General features: G+C 39.7%; 1 protein-coding gene across 1 annotated transcript in view; it reads left to right on the top strand.

Moving 5' to 3' along the window:
• Nucleotides 1-23730, top strand: part of LOC122806230 (copine-8-like) — a 4689459-nt gene that overhangs the window by 474789 nt on the left and 4190940 nt on the right. The gene's annotated exons all lie outside the window — the stretch shown is intronic.

Genomic DNA, 23730 nt, shown 5'->3' with positions numbered 1-23730 from the left:
GTCAGACTCCAAACCAGTTACAAGTGATGTCCCACAAGGCTCAGTCCTGGGACCTCTCTTGTTCGGTATATATTTCTCGGAGGTACAGGCAAACACGGAAGGACTGTGGCTGACCAAGTTCGCAGATGACTGCAAACTGGGCACCATAATCGACTCTCCAGCTGACACAAGCATCCTCCAAAAGGGCCTCATAGAAACAGACAACTGGTGCCAGAGCCATGGCCTCAAGCTAAATGCCAAAAAGTGTATAGTCATCCCTTTGGCAAAACAAAGTGCCCACAAATTACCACATAGGTGGTAATCCATTAAGTACAGAAGAAGTAATTAGGGACCTGGGGACCCAAGTTGATAGCAATCTCTCATTTGACAACCACGTGGCCAAAGTGGTTAGAAAAACATTTTATATAGCCCACCTAATCATGAAGGGATTCACATCTAGATCAGGGGGGGTCATCGTGCCTCTTTACTCATCCCACATCATGCCCATAATTGAGTACAATGCCCCTTTTGGGATGTACCTTACCAGACACCTGCAGCAACTGGAAAGACCCCAAAAGTACCTCACCAAGAGGATCAAAGGGCTCAAACAGATGCCATATACTGCCCGGTTAAAGAAACTCCAGCTCTACTCAGTGGCATACCGCCTGTTCAGAGGCGATCTGTGCTTGACGTATAAAGCCATGTCCAACCCGGAATTAATGAACATGCTGCACCTCAGAAAATCCAAATCCCATCGAGCTATGCACTCGAGAGACTTGAACCTCAGCACTGAAATAAATAGGACATGCTGGAGGGACAGATTCATAACCCAGAGGCTCCCTTCACTCAGGAATAAAATCCCAGTCCAGGTTAGGCAGAGTCCCTCATTGACTCTCTTCAAGAGGAATCTTGATGAGTGGATGGGAGATCGTAAGTTTTCCCTGGGTATCACTTCTGTGTCACTGTTAGACAGAGGCACAGTATACTAACCTCGAAAAAGGGCATAGCAAAATAAATTTAAAATGGGTGGTGAAAGCCAAACACATTCTGGCTAGGCTTATAAATGCCCTAGGGCAGATAGCCTAGTATGAACCTATGAACCTATGAAATAAGTTCCCTGGAGTCAATCACACTGATGGACACACTCACGTATTTATGTACACACACACACACCAGTTTCATTCATGCCCTTAATGACATGTGCACATTCACCATTCCCCGCATATTCATTGATCTTGACTGTATTGAGACTGCTTCCATATGACTGAATGGCTGACTGGCACTTTTTGATGACATTCGCTTGCTGACCGGCACCTTTTGATGACATTCACATTTTCCTCCAACAGTAGAAGTTTAAACAGATGTGTGAATTGCTTGACAGTGTAGATTGGCAACAGTCAGCATTTCTGGGGATGAAGCACATGGCTCATTAGCATTTATTTGTATTCATTTACAGGATACAGCAGTGATCTTCATTCACCCTTTTCATACTCAGCTTGGCAGCGATGTTTGGTTAAATGACTTGCTCAGAATCAGACAGTTAAGCAATGGAGGCAGAAGGAATCAAACCTTGCACCATTGGATCACAGGAAACAGTTCATTGCCAGCTCCTTAATGCTCTAAGCCTATTGCCAGACTGCATTATCTACTCCCCAGGACTGTCTCTTTAACATACAGAAGCTTGCATGTTGCAGGAAACATCAGTAGTAGAGGGGTCTAAGAATCAGAAAGACTTACCCTGAAATGGCCATGTTATGGTTTCCCACTCACAGTAAGCCTTTCTCTATATCTGAGATAGCTTTTATTTGGCTCAGATAAAAGAAAATGTTTGTTTTAAACACAGTACTTTCCAATTCAGCAGCAAATGAGAAGAAAACAGTTTCTTTCTCAAGAAAGGAAAACAGTTTTAGGCAGACAGAAATTTACATAGCAGAAGTTGATGTTTTTCGACATACTAAAATCTTTAAATTTATTTGCCTAAGGCAAACACAGAAATTAAACAACTTTATTCAACATCAAGCTATGCAAATCTAGGAGCTTGTTTTGTACAACAACAATTTGTGAAGGAAGTAACATTGATATTTTACTGCAAGCTTTATTACAACAAGCAGTTATCCTGGGTCGATTTGAAGGGTTTAAATAACAGATAAGAATACACAATCAGTTTGCAAGGCTTCTACATGACAAGTACAAAATAAAAACACAATCTTACCTGCAAGTTTTGAAACATAATCTCACCCACAGGTATTCTCTCAATAACTGTTCTAGAAAAATGAGGTGAACAGTGGAAGAAGTGTTTGTACATTAAGAATGGTAGTAAAATTGGAAGAAGTAGTTATAGGAAGGGTGCAGGATTGGTTGGGTTATGAGTTTGTTTAATTTGTGGGGTTTCTAGTGACCTTAGAGAATGTAGATTAGTGGCTGTGGAGGGATAAGTGGAGCTGGAGATGTATATATGTGGGTGAAGTGGGGGTGAATAGGATTTAGTGGTAGGGTGAGAAAACAAACTGAGGCCGAGTTTAGTGAAGGTAAATGCAGCAGGGCTCCAAACTGAGTCAGGCAAGTCAGAGAAATGTATATAGTATAATGGCACTATGTATAGAAGTGAAATACTGGAGATGGGCTTTCTACACTCTGTGTTATTTAGGACGTTGAGAATAGTAGACGAGGCATGAGCTTAACTTTAGTTCCACATTGTCTTAGTGCTGGAGGGAAGGAAAAGGGCCAAGTATAGAACTGCAGCTCAGACAGGTCGTCTACGATTCCTACTGTTGTAAAGCGAATGAAATACTATTAGCGAACATACACTTAACTTTTATCAATTTGGAAGTTGGAGGAAAAACATTTTTTAAATGCTGCAACTTGACTCCTTACACTTGTGGGTATAGAAGATTTTAGAACAGAACTGAAAAACTGAAAAAAGAAAGGTAATTATTAGAAATAGGTACATCTATATATATATATATATATATATATATATATATATATATATATATATATATATATATATATATATATTATATCTACGTGGGTCCACTTCTGAACCTCAAAATACTGAAATTTTGAATGCTGGTATCTTGAGACCAGAATACCAAACATCCAGAAACACAAAAACTCACAATGTCGATATGCATGATGTCGAAAAAAACATCCAACCCTCCCCCGACATAAAAACAAAAACTACTAAGAAACTCATAACAAATAACACTACCATACATTCACCCCCACACCCCCGCTACTTATATGAACTATGAGGTCGCACTAACTCGAAAAAACAACAAACCTACTTTTTCGCACCTTACACACCCATTGCACACTGTTATACACGCACTAGTAACACATGCACTAAACATGTACCAAAATCATTACTTTCAACAATGACACACACACTCACCTACCTGCTCCAACCTACTCCTAACCCATCCCAAAAAATTACAAAATAACAAATTCCTACCCAAAACCCTTAAACAGTAACAACCTACCTGAATCTCCACACATAACCACACATCGGCCACCATCTCTAAATCCTATATGTACAGACTCTGTAAAACAAATTAGGCTTGCTAAACTTAGATTGATTTAAGCTACTAAATGGAATGTCTAGATATACAGTAGAAGTTTCAGTTACCATTATGTGGAATGCTAAGAAAGCATCACCAGAGAGCAGTAGCTACCCTTAAGCACTTGATGAGGTTTTGTTGTAATCTGAAACAGGACACCAGGAGCCATACCTTATCACCCTTACGGAGGATTACACTGTCAAGCTGGTAGCAGGTGCATTACCTTGACCATCTCTGAGGGGTTTGAAGCTCTCCTTGCTACTTTATTTGTATTATAACAAGCCAGGATGCAACATCTGCAAACAAATTGTAGTGTATAAAGTAATCTTAAGAGTTCAGAATATTTCCTTACAAATCCGGCATTTGTTGTTCTTTACTGAAATGTATTTGTTCTTTGTAAGACAAAAATTGCCTCCCTTTCTTAAAATAATGCAAACCAGAGAAAAATAGTCACTTATCAGTTTTTTTGTTGCCAGTTTAAAATGCTATTCTGCCATCTGTTTTCCCTTTTGTTTTCCAAAATTAATTCCACCATTTTTTTATCATTAAAATGGAATTCCCTCAGCAGAAAACTCCATAAATGAGACACATTGTTTATGTGCATTTCTCATAATTATGGCAGATTTCTTAACAAAAAGAACCCTGCTTAAGTGGAGTAAGGAAAGCAGTCTATGTTTTAAACTAACAAGGCAAGTGGGCAGCATTTCGAAACAGTATATAATACTGTGCTAGGAAATCTGGAGACAATGTTCACTGCTCTCTTATTGCCTTTAAAAAGTTATCTTAGTTTTAGTTACAGATTAAAAACTGAATTTAAAATTTTTTCTGTGCATAGATCTGGGTCATACAGTAATATGGTTATGTATGTAAATATGCCCCTTTCGGTGCTGTGTTTACAGTGTTAAAGTGGACAGCAACATGGTTGTAGAAGTATATTTGCATATGTTAGTGTCGTTTACTGTACTAACACACAGAGAGAAACGTGGTCACATGAGTGCACGTATACGCTCAGTCCTGTAGACAGTACTAACATGAATATCTTCCTGCCCATGCAAGCACACATGCATGTTTTAGTGTTGTGTACACTATTATCGTGGATAGTAACATTTGCATAGATATATATATATAGGTTTACCTTTATAATGCCGATCCTGATATGGGCCACACGACTTGCGCGAATGCCGAACTGCGAATGTCTCCTACGTCCAATTCCGAATATGCGAACAGCAAAACCTTGCCCCTTTTGACCCATGGTAGCATAGGTGTGGAGGTGTTGCGTGGCCAGTAATGTCAAATGTTTTTCGACATTTAAAATTTTTCGCAGTTTTGGTTCGCGCAAAACACGTCGATAAAGTGGCCGTTCGACTAAGTGCAATCGACTATTTAAAGGTAAACCATATATATATATATATATATATATATGCACATTTTTATAGTGTGTATGTTTGTATTTTTACCTGTATTTTTGACATTCTGGTCTACTGACAAAACCAATTAGCCTAATAGAGGCGTCCCTTTGACAACTAACTTCATGTTCTCACTCTGATCTTATTGGATGTTAGACAGGCCGTTTCCTCTCCGAAGAAGATCACCTGTAGAACTTTGTAAGAGTGAAATAGAAGCAGTTAGCACATTGAAGGTAATCCTGATATTTTTTCCCTTTATCACTGGTGGCAGGTGTTAGAACAGTGTCAGGGAGACATCACAATACGAACTCCTTACTAGTGTTTGGCATCATTAATCAAAATGTAAACTGTCAGCTCCGCACCATCCACTTAGGATATGCCCTCCCTCCACAAATGACACATGACCATTCCCTTCAAGGCTTTCTGTCTTTTAGTGCTTGGCCACCCCCAAACACAGATACTTAGGGAAATTGTATGTCAGAAGTGATGGATAAGTTTTTTTTTTTAATGATTCTTGTCTATAGCTTTTAGTAGCCCATGCCAAAGCTCATAGTTTTCCCATATTTGTGTGTACAGTGACAAAACTTTCAGAATGGAGTCGGTGCTCATCAACACAGAGCAGTGTGTTACCTTTACCAGTTTCATAAAGATGATCTATGGGGGCGGCGTTTGCACCCTCATATGCGATCATCTTTATGGGGTTTTTTTGAAAAGAGATATTTTTATTGCAGTGATTTTTTTCAAGCACCATGTGATGGTTTTTAAACTTTATCAGTTTCACTAACACAGAGCAGTGGGCTACCTTTACCAGTTTAACTAACACAGAGTAGTCTGTTACCTTTACCGATTTCACTAACACTAAAAAGGATGTTATTTTTTATTTTTATTTCACAAACACAGAGCAGTGTATTACCTTTACCAGTTTCACATAGAGAAATCTGTTACCTTTACCGATTTCACAAACAGCAAAAAGGGTGTTATTTCACTAACACAGAGCAGTGTGTTACCTTTGCCAGTTTCACTAACACAGAGCAGTGTGTTACCTTTACCAGTTTCACTAACACAGGGCAGTGTGTTGCTTTTGCCAGTTTCACTAACACAGGGCAGTGTGTTACCTTTACCAGTTTCATTAACACAGGGTAGTGTGTTATTTCACTAACACAGAGCAGTGTGTTACCTTTACCAGTTTCACTAACACAGGGCAGTGTGTTACCTTTACCAGTTTCACTAAAACAGGGCAGTGTGTTACCTTTGCCAGTTTCATTAACACAGGGCAGTGTGTTACCTTTACCAGTTTGCTACCTTTATCCGTTTCACTAACACAGGGCAGTATGTTACCTTTACCAGTTTCACTAACACAGGGCAGTGGGCTACCTTTACCAGTTTCACTAACACAGGGCAGTGGGCTACCTTTACCAGTTTCACTAACACAGAGTAGTCTGTTACCTTTACCAATTTCACTAACACTAAAAAGGATGTTATTTCACAAACACAGGGCAGTGTGTTACCTTTGCCAGTTTCACTAACACAGGGCAGTGTGTTACCTTTACCAGTTTCACTAACACAGGGCAGTGTGTTATTTCACTAATACAGGGCAGTGTGTTACCTTTGCCATTTTCATTAACACAGGGCAGTGTGTTACCTTTACCAGTTTCATTAACACAGGGCAGTGTGTTACCTTTACCAGTTTCACTAACACAGGGCAGTGTGTTACCTTTACCAGTTTCATTAACTACCAGTTTCATTAACACAGGGCAGTGTGTTACCTTTACCAGTTTCACTAACACAGGGCAGTGTGTTACCTTTACCAGTTTCATTAACACAGGGCAGTGTGTTACCTTTACCAGTTTCACTAACACAGGGCAGTTTGCTACCTTTATCCGTTTCACTAACACAGGGCAGTGTGTTTTATCTGCTTTCATCTGGGATAATTCCTCCCACCCCCATTCTTCTACCTACATTTTAATAACACCTATTAGCTTTCATCTGGCATTCTCAGATCCCCCTTCCAGTACCTTTACCTCACCACTCTATCTTCTGGTGTTGCATCACCAGGTAAAACAGTTCCTTAACTCACTAGCTGAATCACAGGTAATGATATACTCCTCTTTACTACCCCTCTTGTTCGCACCATACCTCCTTACCTTGTATGAAAACCAGTTTCTCACAGGGTTTCAGGTCCCGAAAGGCCATACTATCACCCCAGCTGTAAATCCTTCCACCTTCAACCATACTTGCAGTACCAGATCCTATCCAACATCTTGTTCAGTCTATCAACATCTCAACCCCAGGCACATTAGCTCTAGATCCAAACACTACCACAAACTAATAAACAAATTCCTGAAGTTCATCACCAAGTATAGACTCAACCTAATACTTGGTGGTGATATTCACCCCAACCCTGGCCCACCCACTTCAGATACACATACCCCCTCTACTTGCAATCTAAGCTACAAACCTACAATTAATAGGCCAACTAACTCTCTCCTAGCCTGTCATCTCAATATTAGAAGCATTGATAACAAGGTACATGAATTGCAAGCACTTCTGGATGTCCACTCCCCTGAGATTCTCTGTTTATCTGAAACCTGGTTAAAACCTAACACTAAAGACAATGAAGTGTTACCACCTGGGTACAACATACACAGGCTGGATCGTTCTTCGAGGAAGGGGGTGGGGTAGCTGTACTTTAGAAATCTGAGTTGAATGTCAACATAGATGTACTACAACCACCTCAGATTAATAACTCAGAGATTCTTGCCACCAAATTGCAACTTAATAAAAATAAATGCATTAATATCATCTTTCTGTACATTCCCCCAGGTAACAATATTTCTACACTTGAAGATATCCTGCACTGGCTGTCATGTCACTACCCCCAAAAAACCCTACTACTTGGAGACTTTAACATAGACTGGGGCATCTGTTCCTCAGAATCCCCAACCACCCATATTAACCTGCATGCATTTACACAAATTATATCCACCCCTACCAGGATAGGTAAACCCAACCAAAAAGAAAGTATACTTGACTGGGTACTCATAAATAGTCACCCCCAACTGTACACCTCTGGTACCCTCCTTAATGGCCTAAGCGATCACCTTCTCACATATGTAATTAAGCACAAAACCATTAAATCCCAACAACCCTTACTCAGAAAGGTTAGAAACAATAAAAACGTTGACCCTGCCAAATTCCAACAAGAACTAAACTCATGTAATTGGTCTATTCTAAAACACCTCCCCTTAGAGGAAGCAGTAGCATACTTTAACAACAAATTCCTTGAGATCCTTGATTTGCATGCACCTGTTCGTTCAAAGAGAACAAAAGCAAAAACTGTGCCATGGCTTTCTAAAGAGTCTAAACTCAAAATTACCCTTAGAAACAAAGCATGGGCTTTATGGCATTTTTCTAAAGACCCTCAAGATCACATTAAATACAGGCAATACAGAAACGAAACCAAAAAATCAATTTTACAAGACAAAAAACAATACTATTGTAATTTACAGACAGTAAATCAAAATAACCCTCAGAAGTTTTGGGCAGGTTTAAATAATCTACTACATCCTGGACAAATTTCAACCCCAATCCCTGCTGCTACTATTGATAAAACCCCTGAAGATGTTTCTGACAGTTTTAACCGACTTTTTACTGAGATAATTCAAGCACTAGCTAGCCAACTACCTCCTAGCTCCCCTGGTCCTGAATGTAGCACCCCTAGAAACCTACTCACATTCTGCTTCCAACCAGTCGCCACTTCACTTATCCGTTCCTTGATCAAAAAATTAAAACCCACTACACTTTCTGCTGATCAACTCCCTGCCGAGTACCTACAAAAATCAGCTGATGCTATTGCTTACCCCGTCTCAATACTAATCAATCGAACCATAGTAGAAGCTAAAATTCCCACCATCTGGAAAATATCCTATGTAATCCCACTTCACAAAGGAGGCAGCTCTACTGAATTCTCCAGTTATAGGCCAATAGCTATACTCTCTCCACTTGCAAAGATTATGGAAAAATGTATTCATAGACAACACATGCACCACCTAATCCAGAATCATTTTATGGCAGACACTCAGCATAGCTTCCGTCCTCATCACAGCACTACTTCAGCCTTCCTAGCCTTTACCAACACCATAAACCATAATCGCAACAATAATTATATATCCTCAGCCCTCTTCTTGGATCTTTCCAAGGCATTCAATATGGTTGATCACCAACTTTTAATCCACACACTGCAAACATTCTGTCTAGATGCTAGAGCCCTTCAATGGTTTCAATCCTACCTGAATGGTTGACAGCAGGCTGTCCTCTGGCAGAATAAACTCTCTAACCTTCTACCAAACACCCTTGGAGTACCACAAGGCTCTATACTAGGGCCCTTGCTGTTCTCCATCTTCATTAACGACCTTTATACTGTCATCCCAAAAGTCAGCTGTATCCAATATGCTGATGACTCTACTCTGATTTGCTCAGCCACATCTCCAGTAGAGTTATGGTCAGCTACCCAGACCACCTTTAATACAATAGAAAACTGACTTTCTGAACATCGTTTGATCCTAACTCCCAAAAAAACTAAAATGCTGTTATTTTCACCAACACGTAGGTCTACCGCTTTCACCTTTATCATAAATTCAAATGATGGCACAATAATCTCCCCTGACCCCTCTACAAAACTATTAGGTGTCATCATAGACAATAATCTAAAATTCGACCTACATGTTAAACAAACTATCAAAAGCATCAATAAAAACTAGGGTCACTGTACAGAATAAAAGCCTTCCTAACCCCTCCAGCTAAAATTGCCATAGCTCGCTCTCACCTTCTTTCAACCCTTCTGTATGCATCCCCTCTACTCTCGAATTTAAACAAGACTGACCTTAACAAACTCTCAATTTGCTAGAACCACATTGCCAGGTTTGCCACTGGGCTCCCTTTTAGGACATATCATTGCATCAATCTAAATCAGCTTGGGTGGTTTGAACTACCCAGCCTAATCCAGTATAACCAACTGATTATAGCCTATAAAATCCTCTATGATCCGGACAATACTCCTGCAATTAAAAATATTATCACCCCCTATAACAATCCCAGACCACTTCGATCCTCTAACAAACTACTAATTCAGACTAGCAAAATTAATAACACAGCCAGTGACTCCTCTTTGCAAACTCTGTAAGTAGATCCTAGAACTCTCTTCCAGCTGATATTACCTTACTTTCCACCTTAGGTCAATTTAAAACTAGACTCAAACAACATTTGTCACTTAACTGGCTATGTCAATGTATCAAGCCTGGCTAACTCTCTCTAGAATGTGTAAAAATCTGTTAACCAGTTTACTGTGTAATTTAATTTAATCCTGACTTGCGCTCAGGATTAACTCTAACCTGTGGAACTTGTTTAACTTGCTTACTTATGTAATCTCTATAAATAGTCTGTTTGTAATATGTAATGCTGTATCTGCTTACCCTTGGAGCTTTTCTCCCCGGGCCTCCACTGAAAATGGACATGCATCCAGTCGGACTATCCCAGTCAACGAATGTAAAATAAAATAAATAAATAAACTAAATAACACAGAGCAGTGTGTTACCTTTGCCGGTTTCACTAACACAGGGCAGTGTGTTATTTCACTAACACAGAGCAGTGTGTTACCTTTACCAGTTTCACTAACACAGGGCAATGTGTTACCTTTACCAGTTTCATTAACACAGGATAGTGTGTTACCTTTACCAGTTTCACTAACACAGGGAAGTGTGTTGCCTTCACCCATTTCACTAAAACAGGGCAGTGTGCTACTTTTACCAGTTTCACTAACACAGAGCAGTGTGTTACCTTTACCAGTTTTGCTAACACAGGCCAGCGTGTTACCTTTACTAGTTTCACTAACACAGGGCAGTGTGTTACTTTTACCCATTTCACTAACACAGGGCAGTTTGTTATTTCACTGACACAGTGCAGTGTGTTATCTTTACCAGTTTCTCTAACACAGGGCATTGTGTTACCTTTACCCATTTCACCAACACAGGGCAGTGTGTTACCTTTACCAGTTTCACTAACAGGGCAGTGTGTTAACTTTACCCATTTCACTAACACAGAGCAGTGTATTACCTTTTCCAGTTTCACATAGAGCAGTGTGTTACCTTTACCAGTTTCACTAAAACAGGGCAGTGAGTTACCTTTACCAGTTTCACTAACACAGGGCAGTGTGTTACCTTTATCCATTTCACTAACACAGGGCAGTGTGTTATTTCACTAACACAGGGCAGTGTGTTCACTAACACAGAGCAGTGTGTTAACTTTACCTGTTTCACTAACACAGGGCAGTGTGTTATTTCACTAACACAGAGCAGTGTGTTACCTTTACCTATTTCACTAACAGAGGGCAGTGTGCTACCTTTACCCATTTCACTAACACAGGGCAGTGTGTTATTTCACTAACACAGAGCAGTGTGTTACCTTTACCTATTTCACTAACAGAGGGCAGTGTGCTACCTTTACCCATTTCACTAACACAGGGCAGTGTGTTTTTTCAGTAACACAGAGCAGTTTGTTACCTTTACCAGTTTCCCTAACACAGGGCAGTGTGTTACCTTTACAAGTTTCACTAACACAGGGCAGTGGTTTACCTTTACCAGTTTCATTAACACAGGGCAGTGTCTTATTTCACTAACTCAGAGTAGTGGGTTACCTTTACCTGTTTCACTAACACAGGGCAGTGTGTTACCTTTACCCGTTTCACTAACACAGGGCAGTGTGTTATTTCACTAACACAGCGTAGTGTGTTACCTTTACCACTTTCTCTGACACAGGGCAGTGTGTTACCTTTATCAGTTTCACATACACAGGGCAGTGTGTTACCTTGCCAGTTTCACTAACACAGGTCAGTATGTTACCTTTACCAGTTTCACTAACACAGAGCAGAGTGTGTTACCTTTCCAGTTTCACTAACACAGGGCAGTACGTTACCTTTACCAGTTTAACTAACACAGGCCAGTATGTTACCTTTATCAGTTTCACTAACACAGGACAGTGTGTTACCTTTACCAGTTTCACTAACACAGAGTAGTCTGTTACCTTTACTGATTTCTCTAACACAGGGCAGTGTGTTACCTTTACCAGTTTCAGTATCACAGGGCAGTGTGTTACCCTTACCAGTTTCAGTAACACATGGCAGTGTGTTACCTTTACCAGCTTCATTAACACAGGGCAGTGTCTTATTTCACTAACACAGAGTAGTGGGTTACCTTTACCTGTTTCACTAACACAGGGCAGTGTGTTACCTTTACCTGTTTCACTAACACAGGGCAGTGTGTTATTTCACTAACACAGAGTAGTGTGTTACCCTTTACCACTTTCACTGACAAAGGCAGTGTGTTACCTTTACCAGTTTCACATACACAGGGCAGTATGTGCCTTTACCAGTTTCACTAACACAGGTCAGTGTGTTGTTTCATTGACTCAGAGCAGTGTGTTACCTTTATCCATTTGACTAACATAGGGCAGTATGTTACCTTTACCAGTTTCACTAGCACAGAGCAGAGTGTGTTACCTTTCCAGTTTTACTAACATAGGGCAGTACGTTACCTTTACCAGTTTAACTAACACAGGCCAGTATGTTATCTTTATCAGTTTCACTAACAGAGGACAGTGAGTTACCTTTACTAGTTTCACTAACGCAGAGTAGTCTGTTACCTTTACTGATTTCTCTAACACAGGGCAGTGTGTTACCTTTACCAATTTCACTAACATAGGGCAGTGTGTACCTTTACCAGTTTCACTAACACAGAGCAGAGTGTGTTACCTTTCCAGTTTCACTAACACAGGGCAGTATGTTACCTTTACCAGTTTAACTAACACAGGGCAGTATGTTACCTTTATCAGTTTCACTAACACAGGGCAGTGTGTTACCTTTACCAGTTTCACTAACACAGAGTAGTCTGTTACCTTTACCGATTTCTCTTAACACAGGGCAGTGTGTTACCTTTACCACTTTTAGTAACAAAGGGCAGCGTGTTACCTTTACCAGTTTCATTAACACATGACAGTATGTTACCTTTACCAGTTTCACTAATACAGGGCAATATGTTACCTTTACCAATTTCACTAACACAGGGCAGTGTGTTACCTTTACCATTTTCACTAACACAGAACAGTGTGTTACCTTTATCAGTTTCACTAACACAGAGTAGAGTACTACCTTTACCAATTTCACTAATACAGTGCAGTATGTTACCTTTACATGTTTCACTAACACAGGGCAGTGTGTTATTTCATTTACACAGAACAGTGTGTTGCCTTTACCAGTTTCACTAACACATGGCAGTATGTTACCTTTACCAATTTCACTATCACAGTGCAGTGTGTTACCTTTACCATTTTCACTAACACAGGGCAGTATGTTACCTTTACCAGTTTCACTATCACAGGGCAGTATTTCCTGCCTCACTATCCCTACTGTCATAGTAAGGTCATTACTGTGCATTAGTTTATGATGGCTGTACTGTAATTGATGTGGACTTCTGACACCTACAAGTAAACTGAGTCTCTTCTTACATTTTGATGTTTTATATACTGGTAGATGAGAACATTTGAACTGCTGAATATAGACCATCTACAGCATATGAGTAGGATATGCTAAATCTGTAGACATGGGTTACAGCTGCCCACGGAAGTAAGGGCAAGAACTCCTTGTTCAGTGAAATAATGCATGTATCAGGTTATGTCATGTCTTAAACCCTCCATTTCGGTTTGATAAACAACATCCTTGCATAGCCTATTAAAATATATGTATATCATCTCTTTATTGCATTAGCTGTTGTTTTTATAAAGTTCAGCATGGTTACTCCTCATAAGAAAGTTTATTGTGCTAGGATACATGTAGTAAATACAACAACCTCCATCTAAGCACACTCTAGTTAGTTCCCACACTGGGCATGCAATTAATTTTATTGACTTTCTTTTTTGAATTCTACTATACATACATACTTTATGTATGATTTATTTCCACGCATCTTAGTGAAGTGTAAACAGGCTTCATCAGTACACTATCAGTAAGGCCTTTCTTTCTGTTCTTGTATATAGCACAGTGGAATAGAGGGTACATATCTGAATACTGTTATCATTTTAGTGTCTTAACATGACAAACTGAAAGATGAATGCCTTTTGTTATGGTGCACTGAATCCTTTGAGATATAAAAATTAACATAAAAGGATATTAGATGTTATGCAATGAAACTGTTTCTGCACATTAAATAAAAAAATATTGGTGCTTAATGAATTTTTATAAGGGTTGTAATGCTATTTCTTAAACCACACTTTAAAGGTCATACAGCGTAAGTGTATCCATCTGAACTATGGCAATGTCCAAATGACAGCCTAGCCTTCAGGCAACTGTTAATTTTTTAGTACTGCCTGCACTCAGCAGTTAGCTTGTGCTCTGGACTGAAGTATTCCCATCTGCTGCAGCCCTTCATTGAAGCACTTTAATTAGATATAATACAAACCTTGTAGAAATAAGCATGTTAACATCTGGCCAGCACGCCTAGCCCTCTGTACCAGTCAGGTGACTCGTTTGAAGCTGCTGCTGCCAAATCCCACCAAAGACTAGCCAGGCACTGATTCCAAAGCTGCATTGTGTGCCGTGTTCATGGTACACTTTATTCACTGTATCAGTGTTTTCTTCTGTGGACCTAGTCAGGATTGATCTTCCTTGATCTGTTAATAGCTGTGTGTTTTATGCCTTGTTTCTTCTCTGCCATTAAACTTCTTATGTGAAAACCACCATCTGGTATTTAATCTGGCCAGTGTACCATATACAACAGCATTAATGTAAGGGCAAGTCAACAGCATCTGTAAGGGACAGTGTGCCACTGCCTTTCTTTGTTTTCTGCAAAAAGACATGCCATAATACATCTTCTGTTGTCACTTTCCTCATGCACTGAATGCTGCTTCCTGCTTAAATGTAATATAATTCTTATACTACCACTACTGGGCAGATGATTTATGAGCAAACACAGACACTCACACATGTACATATATATCTATATCTCCCGCTCTCTCTCTCTATATATATATATATATATATATATTTATATATATATATATATATATATATAGAGAGAGAGAGCGAGAGAGAGAATGCCCAATAAACACCAAATGCCCAATAAACCACAGACAAAAAAGGCAGAAAACACAGTCCATAAAAAATACTGCAGAAGCAGGCTGTAGATGGCTTCAGAATAAAAAGCGTCTCCAATTCAGTAAAACCAGTACTGTCTTTTAATGCAACACAAGCGCTTTCACTCACAGCTTCTTCAGGTGTATATACATAGCATTAATACCGCCTTCTTATATACTCAAATAAAAGCACATGACCAATTAATTTAAAGTCATATAGTCACTAAATACATTATAAACACATTATAAAACATGGCATTAACAAATAACATTTAAAAATACATCTAAATATATATATATCACTATTGCATCAAATCCATCAATATACGCTCTCAAAAAAAGAGAATAAATAAATGAATAAATATATATATATAAACATTACACTCAAATAAAATCATAAAATACATTTCATCAGGGCTATCTACGTAGTGCTCTCTTCCTCAGTGCCGGTTTAATTGGCACACTATCATTAAGCCCATGACCATAATTTGCCCTTAGCATAATTATCCATTTAGCCTCCACCTCTTCCGTCCTGTCCCTAATGTCATTATATCTATCATTTACAAACACCTTAGAAATTACCATGAACTTAAATTTATGATGCTACCCTTTATCCAACACATGTTTGGACAAGGGCAGCATCATAAATTTAAGTTCATGGTAATTTCTAAGGTGCTTTATAATGTGTTTATAATGTATTTAGTGACTATATGACTTTAAATTAATTGGTCATGTGCTTTTATTTGAGTATATAAGAAGGTGGTATTAATGCTATGTATATACACGTGAAGAAGCTGTGAGTGAAAGCGCTTGTGTTGCATTAAAAGACAGTACTGGTTTTACTGAATTGGAGACGCTTTTTATTCTGAAGCCATCTACAGCCTGCCTCTGCAGTATTTTTTATGGACTATATATATATATATATATATATATATATATATATATATATATATATATATATATATATATATATATGGGTCTACTTCATAAGATCGACAGACAATTTGATCGACATTCATTTGATCGACAGCTCATTTGGTCGACAACCAGTATTCAAGGCAAAAACCAGGGAATCCCCCCCCTCCCCAATGTTGTGTGACCCTGGAGTTGATATATATAGTTAGGGGGGTTTGGGGGGCACAGCCCCCCACATTGGGAGATGTGGGGGGCAAAGCCCCCCACCTATTTTCATTTAAAATGTGTAGTTTTTGTTATATTTTCATGGGCAGCTGTAACCCATGTCTACAGAGTTAGCATACATTTATATGGGTCCCCTTCAAAGGATCAAAATTTCAGAACATGAAATCACTGATCTGTGCAGAGCAGATGATCGAAATTTTGAAATATCGAACCTTGTGAATGGAGTTCACCTTACAGTGCAAAACAGGAACTTTACAGTTCTCTTCACTGTAGTCCAATCTCAGAGTTGATATGGGGGTGTGGATGTGTAGGGGGGCTTGCCTCTCTGCAAAAACATGAAATAAGAAGTTTTTGTGTTTTAGATTTCTTTTTTCGTAGGTTTGATATTTCAAAACTTCAGCCCTCTGGTCTTTGATGATCAGAGGTTCAATGTTCTGAAATTTCGATCATTTGAAGTAGACCCATATATACACACACACACACCATTGGTTACTTACAACATTTATGCATAACTCATTCACATATCTTAGTTCCTAGAATGCAAAAGTGAGTTACACCCGCTTGTTGAAAGTAACTGTTTTAAAGCCTAACCCTAAAAGTCTTTCTCTACTCCTAAAATTCTGATTCTAACCCTAATCCTAAAATCCATCTGAAGCACTAAAGCTTCAACCCTAACACTTATCCTAACTGTCACAATCTGAAATTCTGTTCATAACCATCCCATCCCTAGCCATAAAACCCTGCCTCTTCCTTCTAGCATTTTCTGCAGTTATATCCTATTAATGCTGTAGGTGTCAAATCTTGCTTCTTCGTATTTGCTAGTGACTTCCACTCAAAAGATGAAACCAGGAGCTGGACCATCACCTCTTTAATAATGCATACGTAAAAACAGATTGAGCTCTTTTGTCCTTTAGGACTTCATCAGAATAAACACATGACTAAAAATGTATCATTTATATACGGTTCCCCTGAATGTAATTAAAACCAGCTTAATTGATTAATAAGCAATTCCATAACAACAAGCCCTGGTAAACTCCCATCTACAAATATGTATTAATACATAAAAATATACCTACAACAAGATTTTATATATGTAAATATACATTTATTATTTTTTTTAAGAAATGTGTTTTTAAATGTTTAGGAACAACAGTATAATGATTTTGAAGGAAACTAAATCACTTGGTACTACACAATGTAAGTGAGAGAGACATACGTATTATGAGTATTATTTGTATAATATTTATATGTACTGTAATAATTTTCATATTTTTCTAAATATCATGATAATCAAGTGAAATAGACAGAACTGCTTAGCTTTTAGGTCCCTAGAGTGTGTAGCTCAGAGGGATTGGGATTTCTTTAAGTGGAACATGTCCAACAGCTCTGGGTTTGACATAGCTTTATATGTTAGGCAGAGATCACCTCTGAGTAGGCAATATGAGACGGAGTAAAGCTGGTGTTTTTTGAGACGGTCTGCGTAGGGCAACTGTTTGAGGACAGTAATCCGCTTTGTGAGATATTTCTGCGGCCTTTCCAGTTATAGATGTCTTGTGAGGTACATACCAAAAGGGGCGTTGTACTCTATAATGGGTCTAATGAGTGATGAGTAAAGGGGAACAATGACCTCTTTTTTTCTGGATGAGAAACCTTTTGTGATGAGGTGTGCCATGTAGAATGATTTCCTGACTACTGTGGCAATGTGATTATCAAAGGAGAGACTACTGTTCACCTGTGTCCCAAGGTCTCTTATCACACTTTCGGTGTTAAGTATACTACCGCCTATGTTGTAGTTCATGGATACAGAGTTTTTACCAAAGGGGATGACAATGCACTTTTTAGCACTGAGCTTGAGGCCATGGCTTTGACACCAGGCATCTGTCTCAGTGAGGCCCTTTTGTAGGTTGTCCATATCGTTAGGAGTTTCGATTATGGCTCCTAGTTTGCAGTCATCTGCGAACTTCGTTAGCCAAAGACCTTCTGTGTTAGCCTGTACTTCAGAGAAGTAGATACCAAACAGGAGAGGACCTAGGACTGAACCCTGTGGTACTCCACTTGTCACTGGTCTGAATTCGGATTTGGAGTCTGCTACTTTCACAGTGTGGGTTCTGTCAGTGAGCCAGTTGGCAACCCATCTTGTGACATAGGGATTTATACCTAGTTTAATGAGTTTATCTATAATTCCAGAGAGGGGAATGGTGTCAAAAGCCTTGGCAAGATCTAGATAGGCTGTGTGAACCACCTTACCCCTGTCTACGGCTTTGTTGACTGCTTCAAAGAAGTCTATCAGGTTTAGGAGACATGATCTGCCTTTTACAAACCTGAACTGGGTGGGATCCAGAGTTTGGAGATTACCAATGTCTTTGTTTATAAGTTCCATGATGATACATTCCATGGCCTTGCAGACCAGGCTCGTCAGGCTAATGGGGCAGTAGTTCCTGGAGTCTGTGGTGGCTCCCCCCTTGTGGAGTGGGATAACCATTGCTGTGCGCCATTCAGGAGGCACAAAGCCTGAGGTGAAGCTATGATTGAACATGGTACTTAGGTGGGGTGCCAGTTCGTTCTGAAGTTCGTGTAGAACGCAGCCTGAGATGTTGTCTTGTCCCATGGATGCTGTGTCCTTGGCTTTGGAGAGTGTGTTTTTTACCTGTGCAGCCGTGATTACAGGAACTTTGCATTCTTCCAGTATAGAGATGGGCTCTTTAGGGGGTGAGAGGGGGGTAAAGTTAGCACTGAACCTATCTGCCAGGATGTTGGCAATATCAGTTGGGTCTGTATATTTAGTGCCATTGTGCTGTAACTCAGAGCAGATCTGAGTGTTGCCATTGAGATTCTTGACATAGATATAGAATGCTTTGTGGTTGTCTTTAGAATCAGTGGCAATTTTGTTTTCGTAACTAGCTTTGGAGGATTTTGTCAGGGATCGCAGCTTCTTACTGAGGCTGACCAGGGAGCTCCTCCACTCGTGGTATTTTACTCTCTTTTGCAAGAGTTTCTTCCTTCTGTTGTACAGTTTGTTTATGGCAGGGGACCACCAGATCGGCTTCCTTTTTTTGGAGGATAGCATCTTGGTTCTGTTTGGTATAGCACAATCCATGAATTAATGTAAGTGCTTATAAAGTGCAATTGTGTAGGATTCAGTAGTCGTAACTGTATTGTCCATTTGCATGGGTGTCATGAAGTTCTCCTCGTCTGTCTTAAGAAGCATGAAGTTGCCTTTGGAGAAATTTTTTACCATGGTTTCCTTAATGGGGGGTGGAGGCAGGATGTGGATATCTAGGGTAATTAGCTTATGGTTGGATCGGACCAATGAGGCGTTGACTTCAGGTGTGGAACACCGATCACTCATATTGGTAATGACTAGATCTAGGATATTGTTGCCCCTGGTGGGGGTGTGGATATGTTGATCCAGGGCATTGGAGTTTATGAATTCCAGAAAGCGTTGAGCAAAGGAGTTGGTACCTGAGTAGTTTTCCCAGTTAATGGTGGGGTAGTTGAAATCGCCCATTATTAGGGTGTTTGTTTGAACCCTAATATTTTCCAGTACATCAAGAAAAGAGGAGTGGGAATCCTGGGGCATGGTGGGTGATCTGTAGCAAGCTACAATATTGATTGCAGTTTTTCCCAGAGTTAGTTGCACTTGGATAACCTCTGCTGCATTATGCTGAGCAACTAGCCTGGAGGTGTGGATATCCTTAATGAATATGGACACACCTCTGCCTTTGGTGTTCCTGTCCAGGTTACATGGCCGAAAAGTGTGGTATGAGTTATAGCCTGGTAGTGCAAGGGTGCTCTCTGGAGCCTTGAACCAGGTCTCAGTCACTGCACAGATATCGATGTTCTCCATTTTAAGGAGTGCCTCGAGTGAGTGCATTTTGAGATATAGACTTCTAGCATTGAGTAGCATCACCCTCAGTTTTTGCTTGCCTGTTCCTGTTATGGTGGTGAATTTGTCATTTGAACCTTGCCTAAAAAAGGCACTATACGGGTGGCAAGAACCTTAGCCAGTATCCGGAATCCCAGGGTTGACAAGTGCAGGCCATCTTTGACAAACCATCGTGGTCTGTCGACCATGTCATCCCAGGCAGACAGATGCTGGATCCCTTTAGAATGGCACCAGAAGCTTAGCCAGTTGTTGAAGTCAATCATTTTGTCCTTGTACTGCGGCATCATTCTGGGTGATAGCAGAATGCTACTCAGGGCTAGGGTCATACCTGCCTGGGCTACAAGATCGGAGAGCTCTTCCATGTTTTTTTTCATGTAGTCCAGGGAGGTATGTCTCAGGTTGTTCACACCAACATGGACAATGACAGAGTCATATTTGTACTTGTTGTGGAGTGACCTGAGTGTGTGAGTTATGTGACAGATCCTGGCACTGGACAGGCAGCTGACAGTAACCTTCTCCTTGTTTAGTCTGGTGAGTGGGACATCAGTGTGCCTGACTATAGAGTCGCCTATCACTAGTGTGTTGGGTACGTTGTTTTGCCTTATTGGCTGTGGTTGAGTGACACACTGAGTCTGCGGGCTATGTGTCATTTGGGTTGTGTTGGGGGGTGGAGGTTGCTTGCATTTCTGCTTTGGAGGTCTCTGTTGCTTGAGCAGATTATTATTGAGAGCTTCCGTGAATGTTTTTGTGTTTCTATGTGTGGATTTTGGTGGTGTAGATTTAGTGAGACTATGTGATGAGTGTGGTGTGGTGCAATTGTTTACCTTCTCCTCTTGACTGTCAAGGTCAGCCTTGATTGGAGAGAGCTTTACCTTGAGTTTGGCTAGATAAGTGCATCACTCACAGGTTGTAGTGTTGGGTGCTAGGAGGAGGGAGTTGTCTGTGTACATGAGGCAATTTCTACATTGCCCCAAGAAGATTCATCAGATAGACAGGATAGAACACTAGGAGATGACCCTTGGACATGCTTGAATAAAAAAAACTATTTTTCTCTAGATAAGTGAGGAAAGTGAGTGCAAGAGCTGTTTTTATCTAAGCAAGTGAGGAAAGTAAGTACCAAAACTGTTTTCCACTAGGTAATGAGGAAGGTTGAGTGCTGTAGTAATTAGTAGGTTATTTAGTGCTTACAAGTTCTGAACAAGTGCTGATCACGAATAAGCAAATTCAAGTGCTAAAAGTAAGAATCTGTATCTGGACTAAACTAGTTACAGGAAAGGGGGGAAACAAGTGCAAATGTGGGCTTTTAAATGAGAAATTTGAGAGGGATGGAAAACTGCCCAGATGGCTAATAACTACAATTTCTGGGCCAGAACCACTCCTTATGTGGTAGATAGGTTACCTAATGCTTACCACTCCCACTAATAAGCTAGAAGGCTTCCCTCCAACACAGAAAGCTTGGGGTGGGGCTCAGAAGCTTACATACAGTCCTGGATACAGCAAATCTGAATCTGGACTACACTAGTTACAGGAAAGGTATTTTTTTTATATACAGAAAAGTAGCTAAAACAGCAGTCAAAACAATTCAAATGCAGTGCAAGCTAGCACACTTGAGTATGTAGCAATGTTAGACCAAACAGTTTAAAAAATGCAATTAAATTAAAAATGACTAAAAACAATGCAGAAGGAGTCTATTAGGTAGAATGAGGTAAAGAGATGGGACTGGGGGGAGTGTCCCAGATCAAATCTACAGTGGGGGTGGGCAACTGCAAAAACCTCCAAATTTAAACAACAACACAGGAATAGGGAGGGTCAGTATGGGAAAACCAACACCTTCAGCAGAGATCTGAAAAACTATACAGTGAAGCAAAGATGACAGTGCACAACTCTGAAGTCAGCCAGCAATGACATAAAATTAGTCAAACAACAATTACCAGTACACAACTCTGAAGTGCCAGAAAAATATACTCAGCTCTGTATATCTCCAGATAGTTTGAAGAGCACTCTGTCAGGACACAGGAAGGCTCCAGCAATGATATGCAGACTTTTACTAAGAGGGTCTAATGTTATGCAAGTAATCCTTGAGATGGTCAGATAACACACAGGATGTAAAAACAGTTATACCAACTTACAACACAGAGAAATAGGGGGAGGGGGAAAAACACCTTCAGCAGAGATCTGAAAAACTATACAGTGAAGCAAAAATAACAGTGCACAGCTCTGAAGTCCACCAGCAATGACATAAAATTAGTCAAACAACAATTACCAGTACACTACTCTGAAGTGCCAAAAAGATATACTCAGCTCTGCATATCTCCAGATAGTTTGAAGAGCACTCTTTCAGGACACAGGAAAGCTCCAGCAATAATATGCGTACTTCCTAACCCTAAAACTCAACCCATAACCATAACCTTAAAACATCTCCATCATCCTAACCTTAAAATTCTAACCTTACCTAAAAAACTACATGACTAAACCAAGAGAGTAATCCAAGCCCCAAAAAACTGTATCTCAAAATGCAGAAAAAGTGAATTTCCTACATACATTTGGACCTCCCATTTTACCTCAGAAGAGGCACACATGTCTCTCTTGACAGAACTACGGGTTAACCTGCGTACTTTTGCCATTAGCCTGCATGCTATCCATAACCATGGTGAATATGTGCACACACAAACACACACATCCACAGACATGCTTGCCTGCATGTGCACACACACACACACACACACACACACACACACACACACACACACACACACACACACACACACACACACACACACATATTTGTTTTTCAGATGCAGTATTTTCCTGGTGACTGGATCCATTCTTGAACCTGGGCCTGCACTAGTGCAGAAAGATGATGTCTGTCTGTGATGGAGGGGTTAGTCTTTTTGCAGCCTTACATTTTGATTGACTATGATGTGCAGGTAAACACTGAAAACACATTTTTGAGGCAGGCGGAAGAATTTCTAAAGGTACATTTTTAGGCTGTGAGATGAAATAAATAACAAAACCAATTGTGGTGGAATTTTCTTAGCTGGGAATTAATAAGTAAATGAAAGTTTTATAAATTCAGAAATTAAGCTCGACTACTCAGTAATGAAAGTTATACCAATTCAGAACTTAAGGTCGACTACTCAGTAATGAAAGTTATATCAATTCAGAACTTAAGGTTGACTACTCAGTAACGAAAGTTATATCAACTCAGAACTTAAGGGTGACTACTCAGTAACGAAAGTTATATCAATTCAGAACTTAAGGTCGACTACTCAGTAACGAAAATTATATCAATTCAGAACTTAAGGTCAACTACTCAGTAATAAAAGTTATATAAATTCAGAACTAAAGGTAGACTACTCAGTAATGAAATTTATATCAATTCAGAGCTTAAGGTCGACTACTCAGTAATGAAAGTTATATCAATTCAGAACTTAAGGTTGACTACTCAGTAAAGAAAGTTCTATTAATTCAGAATTTAAGGTAGACTACTCATTAATGAAAGTTATATCAATTCAGAACTTAAGTTTGACTACTCAGTAATGAAAGTTATATCAATTCAGAACTTAAAGTCGACTACTCA

The sequence above is a fragment of the Protopterus annectens genome, chromosome 7.part0 (genome assembly GCF_019279795.1).
Source record: "Protopterus annectens isolate FY-2018-M chromosome 7.part0, PAN1.0, whole genome shotgun sequence".
NCBI classification, from domain to species: Eukaryota; Metazoa; Chordata; order Ceratodontiformes; family Protopteridae; genus Protopterus; species Protopterus annectens.
Note: the sequence above shows the minus strand (reverse complement) of the source record. Positions and strands in the feature narration are given on the sequence as shown.